The sequence below is a fragment of the Pectinophora gossypiella genome, chromosome 20 (assembly GCF_024362695.1).
Source record: "Pectinophora gossypiella chromosome 20, ilPecGoss1.1, whole genome shotgun sequence".
NCBI classification, from domain to species: Eukaryota; Metazoa; Arthropoda; class Insecta; order Lepidoptera; family Gelechiidae; genus Pectinophora; species Pectinophora gossypiella.
The window spans coordinates 4,812,205-4,827,044 of NC_065423.1; the positions used below are offsets into that span (position 1 = coordinate 4,812,205).

At 37.2% G+C, this 14,840-nt stretch overlaps 1 protein-coding gene and 1 pseudogene across 2 annotated transcripts in view; one reads left to right on the forward strand and one right to left on the reverse strand.

Annotated features, from left to right (window-relative positions):
• The window catches only part of LOC126376112 (flotillin-2), a 313,335-nt gene that overhangs the window by 66,983 nt on the left and 231,512 nt on the right, over nt 1-14,840 (forward strand). The window lies entirely within an intron of this gene.
• LOC126376128 (uncharacterized) overlaps nt 1-14,840 on the reverse strand; it is a 54,111-nt pseudogene that overhangs the window by 19,427 nt on the left and 19,844 nt on the right.

The window sequence follows — 14,840 nt, forward strand, 5'->3', positions numbered from 1 at the left end:
TAACTAGGTACGAACATAAGCTGTCCTAATATATGTTTTACGACTTACAACACTCAACGAAATCTCAAGCACACCAGTGTCGCGTCTAAAATTAACTATATTATCGTGTTTTAGTTTGAATTTCTATACAAACTCAGGTGAATGGATATAAGTAAGAGTAGATAATAAACATAATTTTATACAAGCAATTATGTAAACACATTAATAGGTATTATAGTCTTTATCAAATAATTAGTTTGACACAAAGGTCAGCTGAAATACACTCTATTCACAGCTTACGCAATTAAATAAAAAGAAAACTAAGCACACCTATCAATGGTTGTAGTCGTTGCAATAGTACCTTGAGTGAAATGAATGTGCCTATTCGGGGTTTTGACTAATGTCTCTCCTTCTTCCGCCAGGAGCCATCACTTACATTTACCTACTTGGTGTAGAAGGCCCTCTTAATAATGTTACGCCAACCGGTCGATCTTGGGTCAGATTTTTATATATCGAGAGGCATTTCTAAATAAGTAAATCAAGCATATTTTTATATCAAATATTACAAAGTGATAATTTAAACGTCGAACTCGAACTTATAATTCGAACGAACGACAATTCGAACTTATTCCAGTCATAGTGTTAGTTCTTTGGAGACATAAATCCATTTAGTTGCTTGGATGTTATATTATCAAAAAAAATCTGATTTGTAGCTCTTTTTCACTGTTCTAAATCCTATAAAAATGTGGTGACGTTACCTTCCCTCTCGGCCAGCTGCAGCGTCGCTTCTTGAACCCGAGACACGCGTAGGCAGTGGGCTCCGTCTTGTACTGCCAGTCCAGCTTCGTTAGCTGCAGGTAGCCCGCTAACGAGGGGACGTCCGTGATCTCGTTCTCATCCGGACCTGGAACCAGTGTGGTCATCTCATTAGACCGGAATATTAGGGTTTGGAAGAGTATTTTGACTTTAACACTCTTGGATTCTTCATTCCCCAACTCTTATATATCTGGATTATCTAAGGTTGTCCTTTACTTGTGATCGTAGGTGCTTCAGCGACGGTCACCATCTACTGAACGATCGAAAGCCGAAGTGATTTTTTGTAGTAGGTGAGCGCTTTAGTGCTGTATTTATCTAAAGATAAGTAGAGAATTAAAATCTGCAATAATAATTAAATTAGTTGTCTAAAAATTTCAAATGTCAAGACTTACCACTTTCAAGCAGTAATACGCTCCACTTGTTGACTTCAGTGAGCCGGTTCGCCACCACTGCTCCAGCGGAACCCCCGCCCACTATTATGAAGTCATATTCCATCCTTGGCTCCTTGTCCCGGACCCTCGCTTCAGGGTCGTACGAGTTATAGTTGTGATAAGTCAGCGCTCCAAGCAGCAACGGTATCAGCCACAGTCCAGTCACACTGATTGACTTCAGCGCTGTCGACGCTAGAAGCACGTGGACTCCCATCTTGAATCAAATTCCGAACTTCTTTTCCTAGCCTGAATTATCAAATCAATTTCGAACTATCACAGTTTTTTTTTTATGAAAAGTTTTTTTATGCCAGCAAGTTTATTTTTTTTATTATCACAGCGGTAATGGTAATTGAGCTACTTTGGTATGGGACTAGTTAGTGGGTGTAGAGGGGGGGTCTGGAGGCCTGCTCTTGCGCATGGGCTGGGCGCTGGTCGGTGGTGGCTGCCGGCGCGGCGGCGGCATGTTACGACGCATCGCAGGCGCAGGTCACTCGTTGTTTCGCTGGTTGTCGGATCTGGAAGTTAAGCAGAACGATTGATTAGGTTTTGTATGACATTAAAAGTTATAAAAAATTAATTGTATCTAGAACAGAATTACTCAATGTTATAGTTCTGTTATAATGATGCTAGGAGAACTTTATAAATCTTTCGTGGGGAAACCTCGATAGAATGCGAATCAATTGACAGACATTCCTCCCATCACTTCATTCATTGTTACAATATAGTCAGTGTTTATAGTTTCATGCACATTCTATATTTTACACAATTCATAATATATTTATGTCTTTTCAGGTAAAGTGCCAGAGCCGTAAAGACCGCTCTCTTATGGAGAAAAGTATAAATGGACCTATCTACTATTAATAGTGAGTACCAACTATATTATCCCGGCTGTTCGTATTCAATACTATAATAGCAGCTATTAGTTACACATTTTTAAATAAAGGCTTTCTAGGAGAAAGCAGCTACATAACGACATCTCGGTTATCCAATAAAATATCAGGCCAAGGAAAGAGATAGTATTATTTCTGTTGCTACGCGCGTGAAAGGGATGGTTGCGGGCAACTGTTTCCTAGTTGTGCGGAAGATATGATCTAATTTCTAGACATAACACTCCTGAGGCGATCTTGTGAAAGTGATCGTCCATGACATAATACTGGATCGAATAATCCCATTGTTACGGTTCGAATGAGTTGTAACATTGTAATATGTTTTTTATTGTTATAACACTTAGCAGCGCTTAGGAAAAATTCACATATTAACAATCATGTTCGTCCTGGCTTGGCAAAACCGGTAGGTCCGAATCCCGATCTAGTGAGAATTTTTCCATCTTTCCTCTTAAATCTACAGCCATGAGCAAAGTAATGTACCCACTTTAGGACTCTGTCGCACTAACGTATTTGACATTCAGTGAGACTTACAGTGCAATTTATCAAAAAACATCATGTGACATGGTACCAAAGTGCATGTTGATGCTCGTGACCGTACATCTTCTACAAAATTTAGAACCTGCGCTCTTGTTATTATTTTGTAATGCGGCCCAGATTTCCAGACACAATGTTTCGGGATTTAAAAGGACTTGGGGCCTTCAGACCCTTTAGTGACAGATTAAAATCAAGTACATCATGTAGGTAGAGTCACTTAGTTATTACTTAGTTCATCTTGCGATGGACGTAGGTACCTCAGACTACCTCAATTGGGATATAGTCGTGAGCTTAGTCTATACAATTATACAATATACATTAACAGTAATATATCAACAACAGCCACAAGAATACGTATATATCCTTTTCCAGCCGTATATTGGATATATTATAATTGTTGATATTAATTCGGAATAATGAGCTGAATCACCCTCCTCAGTATTCGTTACGATGTCTCTTACACCCCGTACAAGTACTACATAGCCATACAAATACGTATGGGTGCTAGTGACATCGTAAAGAATACTGAGGAGAATGATTCAGACTGATTCTGAGTTGAAGTGGAATCTCATGTCGGAAAATTTATGTTTTGTTTTTGTGTTTTTTTAAATTATTTTCAGTTCCATATTTTTGAGACGGAAAATTCCACTTGACATTAACTCAGAATCATGGTCTCAATCATCCCTCAAAGTTTTCGTTACGATGTCACTAATATCCTGTATGTAAGATGATGAGCAGAGTAGAAAAAAGTATTTTCGCTCCCGACTACTTACGCATGGAACTTTTATGTAAACTGTATATACGTGTAAAATACATTAATAGAACAATATTTTATGTTTTTTCTGAAAATTATCATATTCTTAATTTATATAAATTATTGCCATCTCTTTTCAACACGATGTAAATGCTTGCATCGTAATTGCGAATGGAACTGTTTATCTCACTCTACGTATGAATAGATAATGTGTTCACGTCTGTAATAGGTACGTTGATGTAGTGAAGATAGGAAATAAGTTTAGTGATGGAAAGTCGATAATATCATATACATCACGAGTACACACGACTGAACTTCCTTATTGAAGGTTCCATTTAGCGTCACAGAAAGTTATGTAGTAACTAATTGCAATTTCATTCATTGTGACAATTCTATCAAATTATTTTAAATTCTGATTTAAGGTTGGATCTGTGCAATTAATACTTTCTATAACGAATGAGAAAATCATTAAGGGTCTGTTATTTGCTGGATAAGTATCTGATAGCCTTTCGTCGCATAATGTCCCTTTAGAAAAATGTCCCCTGGTAGCAAAAGGTCCCTTTCGCAAAACGTCCCTTTTGCAGAATTATCAGCCGGTGGTTCTTAATGCCGCATGCTGCTATTTGTCTATTTACGAGTTACCTGATCAATAACTGTGTTAAAGGAGCATATAGCTGTACTTTATTGTGATCATCAAGTTTCACATTAATTTATACCTATTTATTAATTGACGGAGCGAATTGCAGTACTTCATTATGTCAAAACGGCCATTCTAACGCGTCGCTAGTTTAGTCGACATTAAGATCTGGGCGATAAAGTATATAGAATAGAATAGAAATCATTTATTTGATATATGATTATAAGTATATTTGACACTCAAAATTTATGTCATAAAAAATATAATTTCTGTTTTGATTAAATTATCTACGTACATATTATTACGAGTGTGGTAAAGCAACCGTAAATGAGAACAATCGAATCATAGTAAACAGAGCGTATAGGCTGGTGGAAGAATTGTCTGAACCCTCAATGCGTGACGGTCTTCTGGGTAGCATCATCTTAATTTTGGAAACATCAACCAGTAACAGTGATATGATAACTAGGTTAGTAGCTCTTGGGTCTCGGAAAGAACGATTCCCATAAAATAAAAAAAAAGAAATGTTTCCAAAAGCAACCAGGCTAAAGGCATAACGATATACCGCAGAATGAACCGATACCATAATAGTAGGTAATTAATTTTTGTGGACTTCTTATTGATATAAATTCTGCTAATTTAGAAAAAATAAAATAAGAATAAGACCAGGCAGCTGCGACTGCAAAATTATCTAATGCAATAGTCATACATTTTACCGTAAGAAAATGTTTTTACAATGTCACTGTCTGGATGCTCATAAAAAAGTAAGAATATTCCTGTAGATCTGTGAGACACACATTTGATATTCAAAGACGGATAACTCCTAAAGACCTAATGGCTAGCAACTCGTGCTGTAGCATTAGATTACGTCTGTAATTAAATTACACTTCTTGAATCATGATTTCCAAAGCTAAACTCGTTCAACCAAGACGTGAATAATCGATTAGAACTGTTTCAAATCGATTGCACTTTGATCGAATCCCGCCGCCGGTTATTTGGATAACTTCAGCGGGAGTACTTCCGGTAGATTATAGTACCTGATCTTTGACTCTATTTAATTTTAATTTACTTTCGACAACACAAGTCGTTAAATTCTTTTCCAAGCCTAATCGACGCTTTGTCCAATTTGATGGTGATAATCGATGTCGACTTAATAATGGTCAAGTGATGTCAATAAATCATTATCATTTATAATAGGCTACTTGACAAGCTAGTCAAACGAGATACTTTTTACGAAACGGCAAAACCAAAGATTTCTTTGGAGTTTGTATGGAAATATTGTCCTGTGACGTCATCAAAAAAGCGGTCAAATGTACTCATTGTTACTAAATTCATAAATAAAATTCGATAATAAGTCGAAAAGTAAAATGAAATTGATTTTTGATCTTCTTAGACTGGCTTCTATTTCTAGATTAGTATTTAATCATTTATCTTTGAATCAGTCAAATACCGTATTCAAAACGCTTTTGAATAAAGCCGTTCTTTGTAATTTGCAAAACTGCAAAACTTAAAATTAGGTTAAAAATAGCGGAATTTATATGAGTGCGATGCATGTTGCTTGTGTGACCATAATGCTGATATAAATGAGTTGGCTAGGACAAACAAAAAGTTAGCTTTTCATTCGCAATAATGGAAACGAATTCCAAATATTCATGATGAAAGCATCCGACCGACTCCAATAACCATTATTGTTGTCTAAATTGGTTTTTAAACGTTCCACCAAAATTTGTCGCCCTTATATATCCGATGAATGAATTATAATGACGAATATTGCGAAAGTCGTCATTGTAAACGCATACAAAAGGCTATTTTCATAAGCAATAGATTGGCTCGTTGAGGTTATAACTCAATCTAATTTTGTGTTACATCAAGCTAACCATGCGCGAATAATGAGCTTTAATAAAAAATTGAATAAGAAATAAATTACCGATGTATAGACTAAGCTTTTAAATGGTTACATTGCTGTCAACATAACGAACATATTTAATAGTTAAGAATTGGATGTTAGAGTTTGAGATATCTTATGAGATAATACATCACTTTTTCTTCAGAGCTCAATAAGCGTTACTGGATAGTTTCAGAGACATGATAATGTAGAAGTAACTGTTTGAAATTCGAGAGTCCAGTAATGTTATGGTCATACAGTTTTAGGCTTTGATTATAATTCGTTTGATTCTTAAATGTGAAAGGAAAAGTGTCCTTAATGAGGATTTGTTATGAGATATACTCGCAGTGGCGGTGGGATGAACCCTTATGTTTAAAAGTAAAGGAAAACTTAATTGGGTCCAGTGCTGATCCGTTGGAGCGGGCTCGGGTTTTGGCTGTGACGGAAAGGGAGTCTGGATATTGGTTACAGGCACATCCATCTTCTGTTCTGGGAACTCTTGTGGATAATACCAGTTTATCTTTGATGGTGGCGTTGCGTCTGGGAGTAAGGACGAATTTGCCTCATATCTGTCGTTGCGGGCAGTTTGTGACGGAGCTGGGGTACCATGGTCTCTCGTGTCAGAGGTCTGCTGGACGAGTACCACGTCACGCATCTTTGAATGACGTTCTTAGGAGGGCTCTGGCGACTGCTGGCATTCCTTCGGTCCTCGAACCTAACGGGATTTTCCGATCGGACGGCAAGAGACCTGATGGAATGTCATTGGTCCCTTGGGGTCAGGGACGATGTTTAGTTTGGGATATAACGTGTGTTGATACGATGGCTCCCTCTCACATAGTGGCGACGGCTTCTCAGCCGGGTTCGGCGGCTGCGGCTGCGGAATTAGGAAAGCGGCGTAAGTATCAGGGTCTGGGTGCAGGTTATTTTTTCTTGCCTTTTGCTGTAGAAACGTTGGGCCCATGGGGTCCAGAAGCACGTCAGTTTTTAAAGACGATTTCAGCTCGCCTCATCGAGGCAACTTCCGACCCTAGAGCAGGCAGTTATTTTGCCCAAAGGGTCAGTTTGGCGGTGCAGAGGGGCAACGTGGCCAGTATTCTGGGGACTTTGCCTCGATGTGGTGAGCTGGAGGACATTTTTTATTTATAGCTTTTTATCCCTTTTTTATGTTTTGTTTTTAATAATATGTGTGTTGTTACAATTGTAGTTGGATGGAATGTACTTGTTTATGTATTTTTATTTAATAAATAATTTGAGATATACTTGTCTAAAGTTAAGGTGTAATACTTTAAGGTAGGCTTTGTGACTTAGTTGCTTCATCTTTTTAACGAGCTTTTATTAATGTTCCTAATTCCTAAAACCCTCTTAGCTATGAAACCATTAACGCAACCCAAAACCTTACATCAAACTTCGCTCTGACCCTTAAAAGTCACACCTATGAATAATTTGAGTTCCTTAATCCAATACAGCCTGAGGCATTATTGCATGGTTAATAAATTCAACAGCCGTTGCAAGAGATGTGGCTAATATTAATAAACAAACATTATATAACACACATTTGAACTCCACGGGTGAAGGCCGAATCGGAGTTGCTGACACCAAGTAATTTTGCCGTCAAGTATTAATTTACATGAATTATTATATGATGCGCTTCGGGTCAAACTTGCAAATGTATCGTGTGTAATGGTGAAGCAAGTTTTGTATGTCTTGAGCTTCGAAGATGTTTAGTAATGTTTTCATTGTGAGTTATGATGGATACTCAGATAGACGTAGATTTATGTATATGTATTGTCTCGGTAATGTTACTTTGTTTCTTAATATTGTTCTTTGGGATGTTGTGATGTGGGAATGGTCTAGTAGCGAGTTAGGGACTATCTGAAAGTACTTTTAAATTTAAATACACTGGTGGAGTAAAAAAATCCACCGTAATTTGCCGGGTATTTGCTTGTTTTCCATTCATTTGAAATGAATGAAAAACAAGCAAATACCCGGCAAATTCAAATGAATATTCAAATGAATATTTGTCACATTGCTTGTTTATGTTCTGATTCTGGAAACCTTCCCCTGTAAAATGATACATATTTGTGAACAGTTATTTTCGCAAACTTCCATCTACACAACTTGAGTCGAATTTTTGTCCACTGTTGACAAGAGTCCTGGTATACGGCTTTGAAATGGACTACTCACATACATTTCAAAAGCTTTCATTAACCAATCATTTCCAAACCCCGTCGATAATACAGAATATGTCAAGTTTGACATTTGGGACCTGTCACGCAGCCATATCTGATGAAGATGGTGCGATATCGTAACTGTTACGGTAAGTGTTTCATTGGGTGAAGGCCGCGCCGAATTACTTTCACCGACTCTTGCGCAACCGTCGGCGCCCGCTGCGCAGTGACATGTCGTGTGACGTCACTTTGTTTTGATGACCTTGTCGGATAGCTAGTAAAATGAGAAGTGTTGTAGGAATGATATAATATTATGTGTTTGATGAAAATAAGGTTAGTTGTGGTCATGGTCAAAAATAAATGATGGTGGAATAGAATAGGCAAGGGTTGCTGCTGCTTGTCATCCCCAGTATTAGTATTAGGTTTAAAGGTAGGACGGTTTGAAAAACCTTGTAAAATTATCACTAGTAAGGAACGCGGCCACCAAATTAAATACAATCCCTTGTTGGTCACAGCCCACAACGACCTCATTTATTACAGCTTTTTTATAATAAAAAATGTGACTTTTTAATTATTTCGGGCCAGCTCACTCTTAGAACGTTAAAATCTCTTTGCTCAAACTGCAATTACTTTTTATTATAATCTGTGGACTTGAATGCAGCGAAACGGTTCGCTGACCGTCCTCGTAATTCAACATTCCAAATATTATGTATGCAAAGGTATTGCGTGTATTACGGCATCGATAGTTTACGCCATATTGCGTAGAAACCGCTCGTATGAGTGAAAAACAAAATGCGACCGCAAGCGACCGCGAAATAAGACACCGACCTGATAATAAAAAAAGAACACAATGAGATTTCATTACGAAGATTTGATTACGTTAACTCATGAACAAAAAATAAATAAAAGGAATATGGAGGTTTTATTTAGGAGATTTTACCCTTGTTCCATAGACGAAAAAAAAAAACAAAAGACGTTCTATGGCCGTGTACTTAAAAAATGTTATCACATAACAAGATTACAGTATAGGGCACAGTACTAAGGTAACCGCTAACCGGTATGCAGCCGGTAGTGCATTCAGTGTTGCAACTTGGAAATGCCATGTTGTGACGTCACTCATTACATAACGGCCGTTGGTTTCGCAATGTTGGCAGTAAGGATTCACGCCTTTTCGCGGTCGCGGCACACTTCCTATTTCGAATATTGGTGCGATGACATCCATTTTGTTAGTTAGTTTAGCCTATATTTTCTCAATACTGGCCTATTTTCTATTATTAACTTTTAATTTTCAGAAAAACCGGCAAATCTAATGATATTTGTCTATTTTTGACAGAAGATGTAGGGGTTTAATGTCCTTCCCGCCATATTTTCGTAGCTATTGCCAAGTTGGAAAGTTTAAAAATAGAAATTAACTAGATCACACGCATTTTTTTTAAATTGAAACAGACTAAAAGCAATAACTTAAAAGAAGAAAAAAAGAAGATTCGTTATACAATCTGTACATGTTAACGTTAAGTAGCATTATTACGTAGTTTGTGCAATGATAATGACTGCAGTAATGAAATCACCAACAAAGAGATGACATCATTAACCTGACGACCTGACCGCGCTTTCCAATCAGGGTTGGCAGCAAAAAGTGATACAATTTACTCCGCTATGTAATTATCTACTGTGTGCTTTGTATGGGATATTTGTATTGTGGCTGAGTTAGGTACCTATGGAGAGAATGTTGTAGTTTCAAGTAGGGCTTGAATATAGAATAGAGTTGTTCGACTTTTAAATTAAAAGGGAAAATTTATGATACTTACAGATATACTAATGAAAATAGTATAGGAAAATGCTGATGAATATTTAATTACTATTGTCTCTACGATATATGTATAATCTTTGAATTCAATTAATATTTTGTGCTAGGAAAAAACATAACAATACGTTCATGAAAAGCTTTTATTTTGAAGCACAACAATATTAAAGAAAATGGTAGCCATTTCCATTTTTAAATCAATGAACAAAAAAACGTCGCAGAAAGAAATGAGACTGAAAATAATCATTGCCTTTGCCTAAGTATAGATAAATATAAAATTAAAGTAAATCTACAAAAAGCCACGTTAAAAAACCTCAAATCTGCCGCCCCTGTGACCTTGTTACAAGTTGGTTGGTAACAATCGCCTTGTACCAAGCAAGGACTCAACCTAGATCGTAACCTTCTAATAGTAATATAACCACCTCCACGTAAAAGTCAAACATCGATTTCGACGAATTTTGTCCATTTAACCGGTCAGGTCAGACTAGATTCGTTTCGGTCGAAATCAATTTGCGATACACTGAAGTTTAATCACAGGTCAAGATTTATGTAACTATCATATTCAGGAGCTAAAATTATTTTGGTTTGACGAAGCCTGTGTTGCCTAGTCTATTTGTTTTTTTTTGTAATGGTGCTGATTCAGCAGACGCAGATTTGAACAAATACAATCACAAGCAGTTTCTAAGCAAATTATCGACAGTCTCATCTGAACGACATCGAAATGTTGGCTTTTTATTAAATTACCAAAATCCGCCGCAGACAATGGAACTGCCATAGAAACATTCATTATCTAGTACGAAACAATATGAAACGACTATTTTAGAAGTGCAATTTGCATTGAGACAATCGACTCATTTTCTGGTTACATTACAAAAGGTTGTGTAATAATACTTATGGGGTTTGGGAAGTTTTGATAATGCGTATTCAGTAGTATTTTTGCATTACAGGCTGATACCTGATTGTCCAAAAACTAAAATGATCCGTGCTTCGGAAGGCACGTTATGCCGTTGGTGCCGGTTACTACTTACTGATGTAAGTAAGTCGTCGTTGTATGCGCCATGTCAGCCTTTAGTGGCTCAATAATAACCATGACACTAGGGTTGATGAGGTTGGGAATTCACTTCACAACCCACACCCACACACGATAGGAGAAGAAGTATTGTTAATGTAAATACGTAGCCGTTACATGAGCCACGTCAGGGGTCTTTGCGGGCTCTATAACAACCCTGTAACCAGAGTTGCTGAGGTTGGTCATCCACCTTATAACTCACAACCCACATCATAGTAGAACGAGTACGTATTTGCGACGTATCGTCATTGTCTGTATCAACCATAAGTGCGTTAGGTTTGTGTTTATATTTGTAGCGACGTGGCGTCTTTATTTCCATTTTGTAATAAATTAAGTAATTAGCTTTGGTCAAGTGAAATCCGTTTTGGTTCTGCTTCATTAAGTTAAATAGTTCTTACGATGAATCGTTAATTGTATCACTGTTAGTGAAGTAGGTTTACATTACTTTGCGGTGCCATAATTCTATTTGATTCATTTGCTTGGCCCTTTACTACCGCACAAATATATTTTATTTTATGTCTTTATGTGATTCACCTTTAGAGCTGCTAGACGGCTGAATTGATAGAGCCGTCGTAGCCCAGTTAGTAGAACGCTTGCCTCTCACTTTGTCAGGTTCGAACCCACCACACACCTAAACCAGTGATTGTCAAATTTGTTTCCGAATTCATGTTTGGATCATAAATGATTCTCACGTGTTCAGTGGTGAAGGAAAACATCGTGAGGAAACCCACATTCCCGAGAAATGCATTTTCGGAGGTATCTGACCTAACCTGTATTGGGCTGGTTTTCCCTTCACGGGTTGGATGGAAGGTGAGACAGGCAGTCGCTTCTGTAAAAAACCGGACCTGTCAAATCTTCAGGTTAGGTAAGTGGACCCTGTGAAAAACGGGATAATGCTACGGAGATGATGACGAGACGGCTGATTTGTAGAACTGTGTTTCCCTGTTCCCATCAGTAACTTTATTGGCTTGGTTTGAGAATTAAGCTACCAATAGTTACGTATTATTTATTCTATGTTTTTGTTGTAGACAAGCTATTTAATTTTACATCTAGAAAAACGGTAGCTTATATATAAACCTGTTTTTTTTGCAACTGAAACATCGTAATTTTGTTCGTAATGTTCCGATCGAGTTTGTATCGTGTAGTAGCCCTACTCTATATGAGTTGTCATCAATACGTCTGCGGTTTGCCGTATGAACGTCGGAGTAAAGACATCATGACATTAACCTAACGAGTAATTAGGAGCTAGTGTGCAAATGGCATCAGCATTTAACATGTGTGGGTTATGTCACAGAATTGAACTTTCACTCAATTAATGGTAGTAATTTGCAAGTTTAAAGATTGTCGTTGAGTTTTTGACCAAACAATATTTTGTGTGGAATTATTCGATGTGCTACGTTTATCCATCATTCTGTAGTAGTATCCCGGTGGGGACACATTACGAAAATCACTTTGTGATCCCTAGTTTGGTTATAAGACATTACATTCTGATCATCTGATTGTCCGAAAGAAAGATGATCCGTGCTTCGGAAGGCACGTTAAGCCGCTGCGCTGGTCACGGTTACTACTTACTGATGTAATTTATTAGTCGTTACATGAGCCATGTCAGGGGCCTTTGGCGGCTCAATAGTAACCCTGACACCAGGGTTGATGGGGTTGGTAATCCACCTCACAACCCACACGATAGAAGAAGAAAATTCTGTAGTGATTTTAAAAAGCCTTCCGGTGCTTCAAGACTTTGCTTTATAGTAGTAGGACGCATATACGTATAGGTTGTTAATGTGTTCTGTACTTAAAGTAATGATAATTCCTCAAACGTTATTCTAGTGTTTCCGTTCATTCTTCACTTGTCAAGGAAAACCCGCGCTCGCAATGCTAATGAACAAGCACACACCATTCCCTAGTTCCTTACTTGAGTCTTGTTACGTTGCTATTACGTCAACAATGCCCTCACTTTCCATAGCTTCGATATTTGCATGCTCCGTTACTATAGCAACGGCTTCATGCTCTGATGTTATCGGGTCAAGTATACCTTTTATTATATTTTATATAAAGTAGGTTTACTTCTGCGATTGATATTTACATCCACTAGTTACGAAGCAATTTGCCGTAAGGAAGCATTTAAGATTGCTATCTCGACGTTCAATTTACCAATAGCTTCTTAGACTTGTGCAAGTTGCTGCAAGTTGCTTAATAGTAATGTATATTTTATGACTTATTCTTCTTTATCAATTGAAAGTTTAAAAGCGATGAAAAAGCCATTGACTAAGTGTGCTGCTGTAAAGTGTCTATTCATTCGAGTCTAAAACTTCCCCAAAGCTATTGACATTCGCATTCTATACAATCTTATTTTATATTGATTTGACACTAATGTAACGCATCTATTTAGGCCGTCGCCTAACTATGTAATAGGTGACAATGACTTGCATAACTAACCATCCATATCCAAATCTGCCAAGTCTCGTTTGGTCGCTTTCAATTGTAAATTTAGTACAGTTTGTTCTTTGGCCATAGAACTCTTCCGCACGTCTTGTTTGTTTTACCGTCTATTAGCTCGTTTAACTGTGCGTTGAGTGACGCAATATTTTACGCAAAGACAATAGCTTTAAAAGCAGGTGCGCGGGCGCCGTTGGGCGTCTGATTTTCATTGGAAATCTCCTGCCGTTCTTGTTAGCTTTGCGATTTGGTATTATATTTCAGCGTTACGTGCTGATTGTATTGTATGAGATGCTTCAGTGATTTGGCAGAATTTCTCGTTGACGCTATATTGGTAGGTAGATACGGAAGATCCGTTAGCAGTTAGAAACAAAATAATTCCCACTTTTTTATGAAATCCTTTACTTGCTTTTTCCACTCTTTATTTAAAATTCGGTCCGTTACGGTCTTGTAATGTCATATCATAATCATGATATTTATATTATAATCGATCTTTAAATATTGTATTGGAATGATTACGTCAAATGTTACTAATTGATTCGTCACCATGACTTTTTCTATCACTCCGATTATTACGTACGTTTAGAAATTGACTTGTCAATTTTATTTATGCAGAGTTTTGTCAGCAAGTTTTTTTATTTTATTTTCATGGATCGAAAGTTTTTTAATAGGTTTTTCGGCAGTTTTCGTGTAGTAGGTCGAGGGTCGGTTATTATTCACGCAGTACGCGCATAATACGTAACAGGGGACGCAGCAAAACGTCCGGAACTAATCATCTCTTTGAAACGGACAGCTTTTAGTTTGTCATAACTAAAAGAACACAATAACACAAGTCTTTGAATAATTTGCACTGGCGAACAAAGTTGTTTATTTACTTTATCTGTCCTGGGGCTTAAGTAAAGTTGTAAACGATTACGAAAAACGACAAATATGTCACATATCCCATACATTTTTAACACTTTCACTGTTATCTTTCGAAATCGTTTGCAAATTGGCTAACCAGTTGTTTTTGTGTTTCTTGTGACTATGTTAGTGTGTGGTGCCAAAGAAATAATCAGGTTTAGAAAAATGTTATTAATGACTTCTATTCCATAGTATATGCTTACCCCGGTGGGAAATAGGCGTGAGTTTATGTATGTATGTTAGAAATTCTAGTCTCAATTGATAATGAAAACATATCATAGGAAATTAATCTTACTTTAATTACAAAGTAAGATTGAAAGAGGGATTGAGAGAGAGATATGTGAAACAAATCGTAGAGATTCTTTTGATGCAAGAAAAAAATTAAACATGTAGCGTGTTCTTTCTTATTTTTAGAGTGAAAAAAGCAGTATTGAAATAGTAGCAACATCACTAATTCAAGAGCCACGTTCTTGCCGGTGTAGCATTGTCCATGCTACTTGTGGTTTCCCTCTTGCCTCCCGCCCCGCAACATCTAAAAGA